Below are 15346 nucleotides of genomic sequence, written 5' to 3' on the forward strand. Positions count from 1 at the left end.
TTGGGCAAAGAGACTACCTTTTGTTTTTGAACCCTAGCTCTGCCGGCACCTAGGGAAACCTAGCAAACCTATATATTTTTGAAAAGTAGACACCCAGGGGAATTTAGGATGGGGTGACTCGACTGCCTACCCCCAGGTTCTCTTACCCAGAATCCCTTGCAAAGCTAAGAAATTGGAAAAAAAAACGCATTTTCCTCACATTTCTGTGGTGGAAAGTTCCGGAATCTGCGTGGATCAACAGATTTCCACCCACCCAGCGTTCCCCCAGGTCTCCCGAGAAAAATGGTACCTCACTTGCGTGGGTAGGCATACTGGCTGCGACAGGAAACAGCACAAAACGCAACGTGGTCACAACTCAATTTTTCAGTGAAGTTGTGCCCTCTTTTGGCAAAGAGACTACCTTTAGTTTTTGAACCCTAGCTCTGCCGGCACCTAGGGAAACCTAGCAAACCTATATATTTTTGAAAAGTAGACACCCAGGGGAATTCAGGATGGGGTCACTCGACTGCCTACCCCCAGGTTCTCTTACCCAGAATCCCTTGCAAAGCTAAGAAATTGGAAAAAAAACGCATTTTCCTCACATTTCTGTGGTGGAAAGTTCCGGAATCTGCGTGGATCAACAAATTTCCACCCACCCAGCGTTCCCCCAGGTCTCCCGAGAAAAATGGTATCTCACTTGCGTGGGTAGGCATACTGGCTGCGACAGGAAACAGCGCAAAACGCAACGTGGTCACAACTCAATTTTTCAGTGAAATTGTGCCCTCTTTTGGCAAAGAGACTACCTTTAGTTTTTGAACCCTAGCTCTGCCGGCACCTAGGGAAACCTAGCAAACCTATATATTTTATAAAAGTAGACACCCAGGGGAATTCAGGATGGGGTCACTCGACTGCCTACCCCCAGGTTCTCTTACCCAGAATCCCTTGCAAAGCTAAGAAATTGGAAAAAAAAACGCATTTTCCTCACATTTCTGTGGTGGAAAGTTCCGGAATCTGCGTGGATCAACAAATTTCCACCCACCCAGCGTTCCCCCAGGTCTCCCGAGAAAAATGGTATCTCACTTGCGTGGGTAGGCATACTGGCTGCGACAGGAAACAGCGCAAAACGCAACGTGGTCACAACTCAATTTTTCAGTGAAATTGTGCCCTCTTTGGGCAAAGAGACTACCTTTTGTTTTTGAACCCTAGCTCTGCCGGCACCTAGGGAAACCTAGCAAACCTATATATTTTTGAAAAGTAGACACCCAGGGGAATACAGGATGGGGTGACTCGATTGCCTACCCCCAGGTTCTCTTACCCAGAATCCCTTGCAAAGCTAAGAATTTGGAAAAAAAAACGCATTTTCCTCACATTTCTGTGGTGGAAAGTTCCAGAATCTGCGTGGATCAACAAATTTCCACCCACCCAGCGTTCCCCCAGGTCTCCCGAGAAAAATGGTATCTCACTTGCATGGGTAGGCATACTGGCTGCGACAGGAAACAGCGCAAAACGCAACGTGGTCACAACTCAATTTTTCAGTGAAATTGTGCCCTCTTTGGGCAAAGAGACTACCTTTTGTTTTTGAACCCTAGCTCTGCCGGCACCTAGGGAAACCTAGCAAACCTATATATTTTTGAAAAGTAGACACCCAGGGGAATTCAGGATGGGGTCACTCAACTGCCTACCCCCAGGTTCTCTTACCCAGAATCCCTTGCAAAGCTAAGAAATTGGAAAAAAAACGCATTTTCCTCACATTTCTGTGGTGGAAAGTTCCGGAATCTGCGTGGATCAACAAATTTCCACCCACCCAGCGTTCCCCCAGGTCTCCCGAGAAAAATGGTATCTCACTTGCGTGGGTAGGCATACTGGCTGCGACAGGAAACAGCGCAAAACGCAACGTGGTCACAACTCAATTTTTCAGTGAAATTGTGCCCTCTTTTGGCAAAGAGACTACCTTTAGTTTTTGAACCCTAGCTCTGCCGGCACCTAGGGAAACCTAGCAAACCTATATATTTTTGAAAAGTAGACACCCAGGGGAATTCAGGATGGGGTCACTCGACTGCCTACCCCCAGGTTCTCTTACCCAGAATCCCTTGCAAAGCTAAGAAATTGGAAAAAAAACGCATTTTCCTCACATTTCTGTGGTGGAAAGTTCCGGAATCTGCGTGGATCAACAAATTTCCACCCACCCAGCGTTCCCCCAGGTCTCCCGAGAAAAATGGTATCTCACTTGCGTGGGTAGGCATACTGGCTGCGACAGGAAACAGCGCAAAACGCAACGTGGTCACAACTCAATTTTTCAGTGAAATTGTGCCCTCTTTGGGCAAAGAGACTACCTTTTGTTTTTGAACCCTAGCTCTGCCGGCACCTAGGGAAACCTAGCAAACCTATATATTTTTGAAAAGTAGACACCCAGGGGAATACAGGATGGGGTGACTCGACTGCCTACCCCCAGGTTCTCTTACCCAGAATCCCTTGCAAAGCTAAGAAATTGGAAAAAAAACGCATTTTCCTCACATTTCTGTGGTGGAAAGTTCCGGAATCTGCGTGGATCAACAAATTTCCACCCACCCAGCGTTCCCCCAGGTCTCCCGAGAAAAATGGTATCTCACTTGCATGGGTAGGCATACTGGCTGCGACAGGAAACAGCGCAAAACGCAACGTGGTCACAACTCAATTTTTCAGTGAAATTGTGCCCTCTTTGGGCAAAGAGACTACCTTTTGTTTTTGAACCCTAGCTCTGCCGGCACCTAGGGAAACCTAGCAAACCTATATATTTTTGAAAAGTAGACACCCAGGGGAATTTAGGATGGGGTGACTCGACTGCCTACCCCCAGGTTCTCTTACCCAGAATCCCTTGCAAAGCTAAGAAATTGGAAAAAAAAACGCATTTTCCTCACATTTCTGTGGTGGAAAGTTCCGGAATCTGCGTGGATCAACAGATTTCCACCCACCCAGCGTTCCCCCAGGTCTCCCGAGAAAAATGGTACCTCACTTGCGTGGGTAGGCATACTGGCTGCGACAGGAAACAGCACAAAACGCAACGTGGTCACAACTCAATTTTTCAGTGAAGTTGTGCCCTCTTTTGGCAAAGAGACTACCTTTAGTTTTTGAACCCTAGCTCTGCCGGCACCTAGGGAAACCTACCAAACCTATATATTTTTGAAAAGTAGACACCCTGGGGAATTCAGGATGGGGTCACTCGACTGCCTACCCCCAGGTTCTCTTACCCAGAATCCCTTGCAAAGCTAAGAAATTGGAAAAAAAAACGCATTTACCTCACATTTCTGTGGTGGAAAGTTCCGGAATCTGCGTGGATCAACAAATTTCTACCCACCCAGCGTTCCCCCAGGTCTCCCGAGAAAAATGGTATCTCACTTGCGTGGGTAGGCATACTGGCTGCGACAGGAAACAGCGCAAAACGCAACGTGGTCACAACTCAATTTTTCAGTGAAATTGTGCCCTCTTTGGGCAAAGAGACTACCTTTTGTTTTTGAACCCTAGCTCTGCCGGCACCTAGGGAAACCTAGCAAACCTATATTTTTTTGAAAAGTAGACACCCAGGGGAATTTAGGATGGGGTGACTCGACTGCCTACCCCCAGGTTCTCTTACCCAGAATCCCTTGCAAAGCTAAGAAATTGGAAAAAAAAACGCATTTTCCTCACATTTCTGTGGTGGAAAGTTCCGGAATCTGCGTGGATCAACAGATTTCCACCCACCCAGCGTTCCCCCAGGTCTCCCGAGAAAAATGGTACCTCACTTGCGTGGGTAGGCATACTGGCTGCGACAGGAAACAGCACAAAACGCAACGTGGTCACAACTCAATTTTTCAGTGAAGTTGTGCCCTCTTTTGGCAAAGAGACTACCTTTAGTTTTTGAACCCTAGCTCTGCCGGCACCTAGGGAAACCTACCAAACCTATATATTTTTGAAAAGTAGACACCCAGGGGAATTCAGGATGGGGTCACTCGACTGCCTACCCCCAGGTTCTCTTACCCAGAATCCCTTGCAAAGCTAAGAAATTGGAAAAATAAACGCATTTTCCTCACATTTCTGTGGTGGAAAGTTCCGGAATCTGCGTGGATCAACAGATTTTCACCCACCCAGCGTTCCCCCAGGTCTCCCGAGAAAAATGGTACCTCACTTGCGTGGGTAGGCATACTGGCTGCGACAGGAAACAGCGCAAAACGCAACGTGGTCACAACTCAATTTTTCAGTGAAATTGTGCCCTCTTTGGGCAAAGAGACTACCTTTTGTTTTTGAACCCTAGCTCTGCCGGCACCTAGGGAAACCTAGCAAACCTATATATTTTTGAAAAGTAGACACCCAGGGGAATACAGGATGGGGTGACTCGACTGCCTACCCCCAGGTTCTCTTACCCAGAATCCCTTGCAAAGCTAAGAAATTGGAAAAAAAACGCATTTTCCTCACATTTCTGTGGTGGAAAGTTCCGGAATCTGCGTGGATCAACAAATTTCCACCCACCCAGCGTTCCCCCAGGTCTCCCGAGAAAAATGGTATCTCACTTGCATGGGTAGGCATACTGGCTGCGACAGGAAACAGCGCAAAACGCAACGTGGTCACAACTCAATTTTTCAGTGAAATTGTGCCCTCTTTGGGCAAAGAGACTACCTTTTGTTTTTGAACCCTAGCTCTGCCGGCACCTAGGGAAACCTGGCAAACCTATATATTTTTGAAAAGTAGACACCCAGGGGAATTCAGGATGGGGTCACTCGACTGCCTACCCCCAGGTTCTCTTACCCAGAATCCCTTGCAAAGCTAAGAAATTGGAAAAAAAAACGCATTTTCCTCACATTTCTGTGGTGGAAAGTTCCGGAATCTGCGTGGATCAACAAATTTCCTCCGACCCAGCGTTCCCCCAGGTCTCCCGATAAAAATGGTACCTCACTTGCGTGGGTAGGCATAGTGGCTGCAACAGGAAACGGTTCAAATTGTACGGTGGTGAATTTACAATACCAAATTGCAAAACAACCTTGATTTTTGGGGGGGGGCACCTGCGTTTTTGGCCCGGGGCTCGGTGGTTTTCTTTGGAAAGTACAAAACCCAAACAGTTCTGAAAAGTAGACCCCCGGGGGAGTCCAGGGAGGTATGGCATGCGTGGGTCCCCGAACGTTTTCCTACCCAGAACACCTTGCAAACCTTAAAATTAGGTAAAATAATCACTTTTCCAAACTTTTTTGCGTGGGATCACCGTGCCGGGAAAAATGTCCTACCACCCAGCGCTGCCCTTGTTCTCCCGAGTAAAAGGATACCTCACTTGTGTGGGTGCCCCAAAGCAGAACAGTCCGAAAATGAATTTTGAAAAAGTAGTATTTCAGTGTTACAAATTAAGCCCCTCTGCCTTAGACACAGGCCTTTGGCCCACCCACACAAGTGAGGTATCATTTTACTCGGGAGAACAAGGGGAACGCAGGGTGGTAGGACATTTGTGCCGACACGGCGATCCCACGCAAAAATGTATGGAAAACTGTTTTTTTATCCTAAATTTGTGGTTTGCAGGGATTTCTGGGTAGGAAAACATTGGGGGACCCACGCATGCCATACCTCCCTGGACTCCCCCGGGGGTCTACTTTTCAGAACTGTTTGGGTTTTGTACTTTCCAAAGAAAACCACCGAGCCCCGGGCCAAAAACGCAGGTGCCCCCCCCCAAAAATCAAGGTTGTTTTGCAATTTGGTATTGTAAATTCACCACCGTACAATTTGAACCGTTTCCTGTTGCAGCCACTATGCCTACCCACGCAAGTGAGGTACCATTTTTATCGGGAGACCTGGGGGAACGCTGGGTAGGAGGAAATTTGTGTGAGCCCAGTGACGCCACGCTTTCCCACACAAAAAAAGTGTGTCAAAACTGATTTTTCCATCAAAAATTGAGGTTTGCAAGGGATTCTGGGTAAAGGAACGTTGGAGGATCCACGCAAGCCATACCTCCTTGGAAGCCCCCGGGTGTCTACTTTTCAGAAATGTGTGGGTTTGGTAGGTTTTCCTACATGGCCGTCTCGCACGGGGCCAAAAACCCAGGTAACCCCTCTTGCAAAAGCTGGTGGGATTGAATGTCAATCCCACCAGCTTTTGAAAGAGGGGTTACCTGGGTTTTTGGCCCCGTGCGAGACGGCCATGTAGGAAAACCTACCAAACCCACACATTTCTAAAAAGTAGACACCCGGGGGCTTCCAAGGAGGTATGGCTTGCGTGGATCCTCCAACGTTCCTTTACCCAGAATCCCTTGCAAACCTCAATTTTTGATGGAAAAATCAGTTTTGACACACTTTTTTTGTGTGGGAAAGCGTGGCGTCACTGGGCTCACACAAATTTCCTCCCACCCAGCGTTCCCCCAGGTCTCCCGATAAAAATGGTACCTCACTTGCGTGGGTAGGCATAGTGGCTGCAACAGGAAACGGTTCAAATTGTACGGTGGTGAATTTACAATACCAAATTGCAAAACAACCTTGATTTTTGGGGGGGGGCACCTGCGTTTTTGGCCCGGGGCTCGGTGGTTTTCTTTGGAAAGTACAAAACCCAAACAGTTCTGAAAAGTAGACCCCCGGGGGAGTCCAGGGAGGTATGGCATGCGTGGGTCCCCGAACGTTTTCCTACCCAGAACACCTTGCAAACCTTAAAATTAGGTAAAATAATCACTTTTCCAAACTTTTTTCCGTGGGATCACCGTGCCGGCAAAAATGTCCTACCACCCAGCGCTGCCCTTGTTCTCCCGAGTAAAAGGATACCTCACTTGTGTGGGTGCCCCAAAGCAGAACAGTCCGAAAATGAATTTTGAAAAAGTAGTATTTCAGTGTTACAAATTAAGCCCCTCTGCCTTAGACACAGGCCTTTGGCCCACCCACACAAGTGAGGTATCATTTTACTCGGGAGAACAAGGGGAACGCAGGGTGGTAGGACATTTGTGCCGACACGGCGATCCCACGCAAAAATGTATGGAAAACTGTTTTTTTATCCTAAATTTGTGGTTTGCAGGGATTTCTGGGTAGGAAAACATTGGGGGACCCACGCATGCCATACCTCCCTGGACTCCCCCGGGGGTCTACTTTTCAGAACTGTTTGGGTTTTGTACTTTCCAAAGAAAACCACCGAGCCCCGGGCCAAAAACGCAGGTGCCCCCCCCCAAAAATCAAGGTTGTTTTGCAATTTGGTATTGTAAATTCACCACCGTACAATTTGAACCGTTTCCTTTCGCAGCCACTATGCCTACCCACGCAAGTGAGGTACCATTTTTATCGGGAGACCTGGGGGAACGCTGGGTGGGAGGAAATTTGTGTGAGCCCAGTGACGCCACGCTTTCCCACACAAAAAAAGTGTGTCAAAACTGATTTTTCCATCAAAAATTGAGGTTTGCAAGGGATTCTGGGTAAAGGAACGTTGGAGGATCCACGCAAGCCATACCTCCTTGGAAGCCCCCGGGTGTCTACTTTTCAGAAATGTGTGGGTTTGGTAGGTTTTCCTACATGGCCGTCTCGCACGGGGCCAAAAACCCAGGTAACCCCTCTTGCAAAAGCTGGTGGGATTGAATGTCAATCCCACCAGCTTTTGAAAGAGGGGTTACCTGGGTTTTTGGCCCCGTGCGAGACGGCCATGTAGGAAAACCTACCAAACCCACACATTTCTAAAAAGTAGACACCCGGGGGCTTCCAAGGAGGTATGGCTTGCGTGGATCCTCCAACGTTCCTTTACCCAGAATCCCTTGCAAACCTCAATTTTTGATGGAAAAATCAGTTTTGACACACTTTTTTTGTGTGGGAAAGCGTGGCGTCACTGGGCTCACACAAATTTCCTCCCACCCAGCGTTCCCCCAGGTCTCCCGATAAAAATGGTACCTCACTTGCGTGGGTAGGCATAGTGGCTGCAACAGGAAACGGTTCAAATTGTACGGTGGTGAATTTACAATACCAAATTGCAAAACAACCTTGATTTTTGGGGGGGGGCACCTGCGTTTTTGGCCCGGGGCTCGGTGGTTTTCTTTGGAAAGTACAAAACCCAAACAGTTCTGAAAAGTAGACCCCCGGGGGAGTCCAGGGAGGTATGGCATGCGTGGGTCCCCGAACGTTTTCCTACCCAGAACACCTTGCAAACCTTAAAATTAGGTAAAATAATCACTTTTCCAAACTTTTTTGCGTGGGATCACCGTGCCAGCAAAAATGTCCTACCACCCAGCGCTGCCCTTGTTCTCCCGAGTAAAAGGATACCTCACTTGTGTGGGTGCCCCAAAGCAGAACAGTCCGAAAATGAATTTTGAAAAAGTAGTATTTCAGTGTTACAAATTAAGCCCCTCTGCCTTAGACACAGGCCTTTGGCCCACCCACACAAGTGAGGTATCATTTTACTCGGGAGAACAAGGGGAACGCAGGGTGGTAGGACATTTGTGCCGACACGGCGATCCCACGCAAAAATGTATGGAAAACTGTTTTTTTATCCTAAATTTGTGGTTTGCAGGGATTTCTGGGTAGGAAAACATTGGGGGACCCACGCATGCCATACCTCCCTGGACTCCCCCGGGGGTCTACTTTTCAGAACTGTTTGGGTTTTGTACTTTCCAAAGAAAACCACCGAGCCCCGGGCCAAAAACGCAGGTGCCCCCCCCCCAAAAATCAAGGTTGTTTTGCAATTTGGTATTGTAAATTCACCACCGTACAATTTGAACCGTTTCCTTTCGCAGCCACTATGCCTACCCACGCAAGTGAGGTACCATTTTTATCGGGAGACCTGGGGGAACGCTGGGTGGGAGGAAATTTGTGTGAGCCCAGTGACGCCACGCTTTCCCACACAAAAAAAGTGTGTCAAAACTGATTTTTCCATCAAAAATTGAGGTTTGCAAGGGATTCTGGGTAAAGGAACGTTGGAGGATCCACGCAAGCCATACCTCCTTGGAAGCCCCCGGGTGTCTACTTTTCAGAAATGTGTGGGTTTGGTAGGTTTTCCTACATGGCCGTCTCGCACGGGGCCAAAAACCCAGGTAACCCCTCTTGCAAAAGCTGGTGGGATTGAATGTCAATCCCACCAGCTTTTGAAAGAGGGGTTACCTGGGTTTTTGGCCCCGTGCGAGACGGCCATGTAGGAAAACCTACCAAACCCACACATTTCTAAAAAGTAGACACCCGGGGGCTTTCATGGAGGTATGGCTTGCGTGGATCCTCCAACGTTCCTTTACCCAGAATCCCTTGCAAACCTCAATTTTTGCAGAAAAAGTCAGTTTTGACACACTTTTTTTGTGTGGGAAAGCGTGGCGTCACTGGGCTCACACAAATTTCCTCCCACCCAGCGTTCCCCCAGGTCTCCCGATAAAAATGGTACCTCACTTGCGTGGGTAGGCATAGTGGCTGCAACAGGAAACGGTTCAAATTGTACGGTGGAGAATTAAGTTTTCAATTTGAGAGCGTGTGATTCAAGGAAATTGTGACAGACTATTTCAAGTTTGCAGGAGATTCTGTATAAAAATCAATAGAATTCACCAGAAAGACATGACCATATACTTCCATGGTTTAACAATAATAACTAAATTTAGTAAGTTATTTATAGCTATCATGTACACCGTAACAGAGTTACTCAAAAGTGAAACATTCAAGGCACGGCTAACTATTCCTCAAAGACACACACATACAGGTTGGATTTGGCACGAGGGCGAGTGATGGTTCAGTACATAAAATTTTACTAACAAGAACTTTCGAAAAATGAAATGCTCTGTCAATAAATAAATGCATAAAAACCAAACCAGTGACTCGCAGCTCGTGAGCTGTAAAGCCACGACAAGGCACCAACCGTTTTACAGGCCATTCACGCGCCTTTCATACCTGATACAAACCAGACCATTGACACCATCCAGAAAGAACAGCAACACATTACAACAATCACAATAAGGGACAAGGTACATCCTACTTCAGAAAGAGATAAAAGACAAACATTACTGCACAGCCATCTAATCCGCAAGCACACACACATTCTGGTTGGATTTGGCACGAGGGTGAGTGATGATTCAGTACATACAATTGTATTCGCAAGTAATTTCAAATAAATGAAATACACTGCGTATAATTGAAAGTATGATAAACTGAACCACTGACTCACAGCTCGTGAGCTGTAAAGCCACGTCAAGGCACCAACCTCTTTACAGGCCATTCATACACCTTTCATACGTGTGACACATACAAAACATTCACACCGCCAGCCGCGGACCCATCACATTTCGACACTCACACCAGCAGACAGCGCCATTCAAGGGCCCATCACTTTCACACGCCCAAATTTCTGACATTGCAACAACACAAAATGATGGACTGCGTGGAGTGTCACTCACGTAGCAGTGTGTGTAGTGACCAACAAAAAGTAACTACTCGCACACCGCTAGCCGAGCGCCAGTCCACCCATACCACCATCCAAGCACCAGACCATGCACACCGCCAGCCAAACACCACTCAGCGCGCACCGACAGCCAAGTACCACTCCACACACACCGCCAGCCAAGTACCACTCCACACACACCGCCAGCCAAGCACCACTCCATGCACAGACAGCCAAGTACCACTCCACACACACCACCAGCCAAGCACCACTCCACACACACCACCAGCCAAGCGCCACTCCACACACACCACCAGCCAAGCGCCACTCCACACACACCACCAGCCAAGCGCCACTCCACGCACACCACCAGCCAAGCGCCACTCCATGCACACCACCAGCCAAGCGCCACTCCACGCACACCACCAGCCAAGTACCACTCCACACACACCACCAGCCAAGCAACACTCCACGCACACTGCAAGCAAAGCGCCACTCCACACACACCGCCAGCCAAGCACCACTCCATGCACACCACCACTCCACACACACCGCCAGCCAAGCACCACTCCACACACACCGCCAGCCAAGCACCACTCCATGCACAGACAGCCAAGCCCCACTCCACGCACACCACCAGCCAAGCACCACTCCACACACACCTCCAGCCAAGCACCACTCCATGCACAGACAGCCAAGTACCACTCCACACACACCACCAGCCAAGCACCACTCCACACACACCACCAGCCAAGCGCCACTCCACACACACCACCAGCCAAGCGCCACTCCACACACACCACCAGCCAAGCGCCACTCCACGCACACCACCAGCCAAGCGCCACTCCATGCACACCACCAGCCAAGCGCCACTCCACGCACACCACCAGCCAAGTACCACTCCACACACACCACCAGCCAAGCAACACTCCACGCACACTGCAAGCAAAGCGCCACTCCACACACACCGCCAGCCACGCACCACTCCATGCACACCACCACTCCACACACACCGCCAGCCAAGCACCACTCCACACACACCGCCAGCCAAGCACCACTCCATGCACAGACAGCCAAGCCCCACTCCACGCACACCACCAGCCAAGCACCACTCCACACACACCTCCAGCCAAGCACCACTCCATGCACAGACAGCCAAGTACCACTCCACGCACACCACCAGCCAAGCACCACTCCACACACACCGCCAGCCAAGCACCAATCCATGCACAGACAGCCAAGCGCCACTCCACGCACACCACCAGCCAAGCACCACTCCACACACACCTCCAGCCAAACACCACTCCATGCACAGACAGCCAAGTACCACTCCACGCACACCGCAAGCCAAACGCCACTCCACACACACTGCCAGCCAAGCACCACTCCACACACACCGCCAGCCAAGCACCAGTCCACGCACACCGCCTGCCAAGCACCAGCCCACGCACACCGCCTGCCAAGCACCAGCCCACACACACCGCCTGCCAAGCACCAGCCCACGCACATCGCCAGCCAAGCGCCCATCCACACACACTGCCAGCCAAGCACCAGTCCAGACACACCACCAGTCAAGTGCCAGTCCATGCAGGCCTGCCAGCCAAACACCAGTCCATGCACGCCGCCAACCAAACACCAATCCATGCACACCGCCAAATAATTTTTTTTTAAAAACAAAGAAAGAAATTACAAACCATTTGGAACTAGATATAAAACTACAACTACAAACAGCGTTAACTAAAAAACAAAATACTAATGCCACAGATGCAACTGAATAACCAATAAAAAACATTACAGACCAGGCAGTACACCATTAGACTCACGGTAGCTCCCAAAATTTCTTTTGAGTGTGATACATTTTGAAACATCTGGGCACACAAAGCCCAGGATTAGAAGGACAATCAGCACAGTGCATACGAGTATCCTTCCGCACATCTCTTCGATAGCAGACTTTACATCTCTTACAGGGATTGTTTTTTCTGGGCGTGGCAGGAATGTAATCAGCAAAGTGGCGATCTCGCAATCTAGCCACTTCCTCCACCACTCCGACTCTAGGAATATGTGCCTGTTCCACAACAACAAGGCTGCCTATCACAGACTCCTGAAACTGAACAAAAGTCGACTTTGACGCAGGAGAACACTCCTTGAACACAACAAAAGCATTAAAAGTTGCTAAATTGAACAGATGGATGGCCAACTTCTTATACCAAATATAAGACTTACGAATAGCAGTGTAAGGTTCCAACCTCTGATCAACTCTGTCAACACCACCCATGTGCTTATTGTAGTCTACAATGCACACAGGTTTACGCACTTCAGCAACAGCACCCCAAACAGGCATAGATGTAGTACTTTCATCATGGATGGTACTCAGCATGTACACATCCCTCCTGTCGACAAATTTTACAGCTAGCAGTTCATCACTACGCAAGGCACTGCACTGTCCCCTCTGAAGCTTTTTGCAAACAAGCTCTTTCGGATAACCTTTACGGTTAGAGCGGATTGTGCCACAGGCAAAAGTGTCTACTTTCAACAACTCCTTAAACAATGGCAAAGCAGTGTAGAAGTTATCAAGGTACAAATGGTGGCCTCTGTTAAACAGTCCTCTAGCAAGATCCCAGACAATTTTCTCTGCCACTCCAAAAGTGGACGGACAACCAGGGGGGTCAATAGTGGAATCCTTACCAGTGTACACACGTAAATTGGAGACATATCCTGTCCTACTCTCAGACAACATATACAGCTTAATTCCATAACGTGCCCTCTTGCTAGGAATGTACTGCTTAAAAAGTAAACGACCCTTGAACAAGACCAAAGACTCATCAATAGAAATTTCTTTGCCAGGAGAATAGATCTCTGAAAATCGATCTACAAAATGATCAATAACAGGCCTAATCTTAAAAAGGCGGTCATAGTCAGGGTGATCTCTTGGCAACGCCAAATCATTGTCAACGAAATGCAGCATCCGAAGCAAAAGTAAATACCTATCACGAGACATAACTGCAGGAAATATAGACGTTGCCATCAAGGGACTGGAAGACCAATATGAAGCCAGGGAAGGCTTCCTTATCAAGCCCATCAAAAAAGTCAAACCGAAAAACCTATTCATCTCATCCAGATTTGTGGGAGTCCAACGGGTAGCTCTAGAGTGAAGCCTAAGTTTGGCACTGTTCTTCCTCAAAAACTGTTCCGCATACAAATTAGTATGCTCAACAATCTCAGCCAAAAAGACATCATCCATGAACAACTTAAAAAACTGTATAGGCAAGAAATTTTCACAATCCACTTTACACCCTGCATAACCAGTAAAGTCAGACAACACCGGCTGCACCATTTTTGGATCAACCCAGAGTCCAGCACTTCCAATGGGAATGCTTGCAGCACCAGGCTGCAAGCCAGATGTCTCTTGCTGCATTGGCACATCATTCTCCTCCTCTACAACAGGCACTTCGTCCGCACTGAGAGTGGATTCATCATCCGATGATTCCATGTGGAGAGAAAACTCACTGCCTGAATCATCCTCTCCCTCAGACGCACTGTCAGTCTCATAATCCAGCTCAGAGGAAGATTCAAGAAGCAAACTAATCACCTGCTGAGCAGTCATTCTACGGCTAGCCATAATGCTAACTAAAAAAGATTATTTGTCAAACACGTGAACAACAAATCCTTTGAAAAAAAAGAAATAAACACAATGTTGCTTTATCTCACAGACCTATATACTCCAACACTATACCACTCACTTGACAGAAGCAGCTAGACTCAGCACCACCTACTCTGCACAGACACGGAAAGGATCAACAATATCCCACTGAAAAAGAAAAAGGTAAAAAAACAAATTACACATAAAACAACGCAAAAAACATCGCAATTAATTTCATGCTCAGAACACAAACAGAAATACAGCCATTATGACAGCACTTACAAAAAAGACATTTATGCATAACAATAATACTCATTTGAAGTAAACCCTACAAAAATGTTTTTCTTACCAAATAAATGCAAATACGCAAAACTGCAGAACAACCAATGCCAAAACCACAAACAGGAATCACAAGCTTTACACTACAATAAAAAGGAGAAGAAAAAACATTACAATCACATATTCAAATAATGCACCAGTCAACACACAATACACCAAAAAAGCTAAGGGGTAAGTGGGCCTAAGAGTATAAATAAAATATTCACCCCTTGCCCTTGAGGCCACCCCCCACACATGGCTTCATTGGTGCTCCAGTGGGCCAATACATTATCAAACATTCAATGTACCAAAATAAATTGCACCCTTTGGGGAGCAACCCTTGCCCAAGGGGCCTCTCCCCATACACATCCCTGGTGGTCTAGTGGCCAAATGGATACTGACCCTTGCCCTAGGGGTCACTTTCCTTCTAACATCCCTGGTGGCCTAGTGGGCCCTACAAAAAACAAAAATACCGACGTGATCTGCCTACCCCAAGGGGGTAGACTGCCAGAAACATGCCCCCAAGGAGAGTGACCCTTGCACAAGGGGCCACTCCCTATAGAACGCAAAATCTGTGGTTCAGGCAGGCAGGAAAATACAAAATATAAGGGGGGCAGACACCATAGACATATTTGCACCCCTTGGGGAGTGAGCCTTGCCCAAAGGGGCCACTCCCCACACACATCCCTGGTGGTCTAGTGGGCCAAAATGGAAAGTGACCCTTGCCCAAGGGGACACTCTCCTTATAACCATCCCTGGTGGCCTAGTGGGCTACAAAAAACATAAAGCATGGCTTGATCTGCCCCCCCACGGGGCAGACAGCCAAAAGCATGCCCCCAGGGGGAGTGATCCTTGCCCAAGGGGCCACTCCCCATACAGAGTAAAATTGGTGGTCCAGGGGGCTCAAAAATACATAAATATATGTCCTGCCCCTCCCCCCCCCAGGGGGCAGACACTGTAAAATTATATGCCCCCTTGGGGAGCGACCCTTGCCCAAGGGGCAACTCCCCACACACATCCCTGGTGGTCTAGTGGGCCAAAATGGAAAGTGACCCTTGCCCAAGGGGACACTCTCTTTATAACCATCCCTGGTGGCCTAGTGGG

This window comes from Lissotriton vulgaris, chromosome 2_2 (genome assembly GCF_964263255.1).
Source record: "Lissotriton vulgaris chromosome 2_2, aLisVul1.2, whole genome shotgun sequence".
NCBI classification, from domain to species: Eukaryota; Metazoa; Chordata; class Amphibia; order Caudata; family Salamandridae; genus Lissotriton; species Lissotriton vulgaris.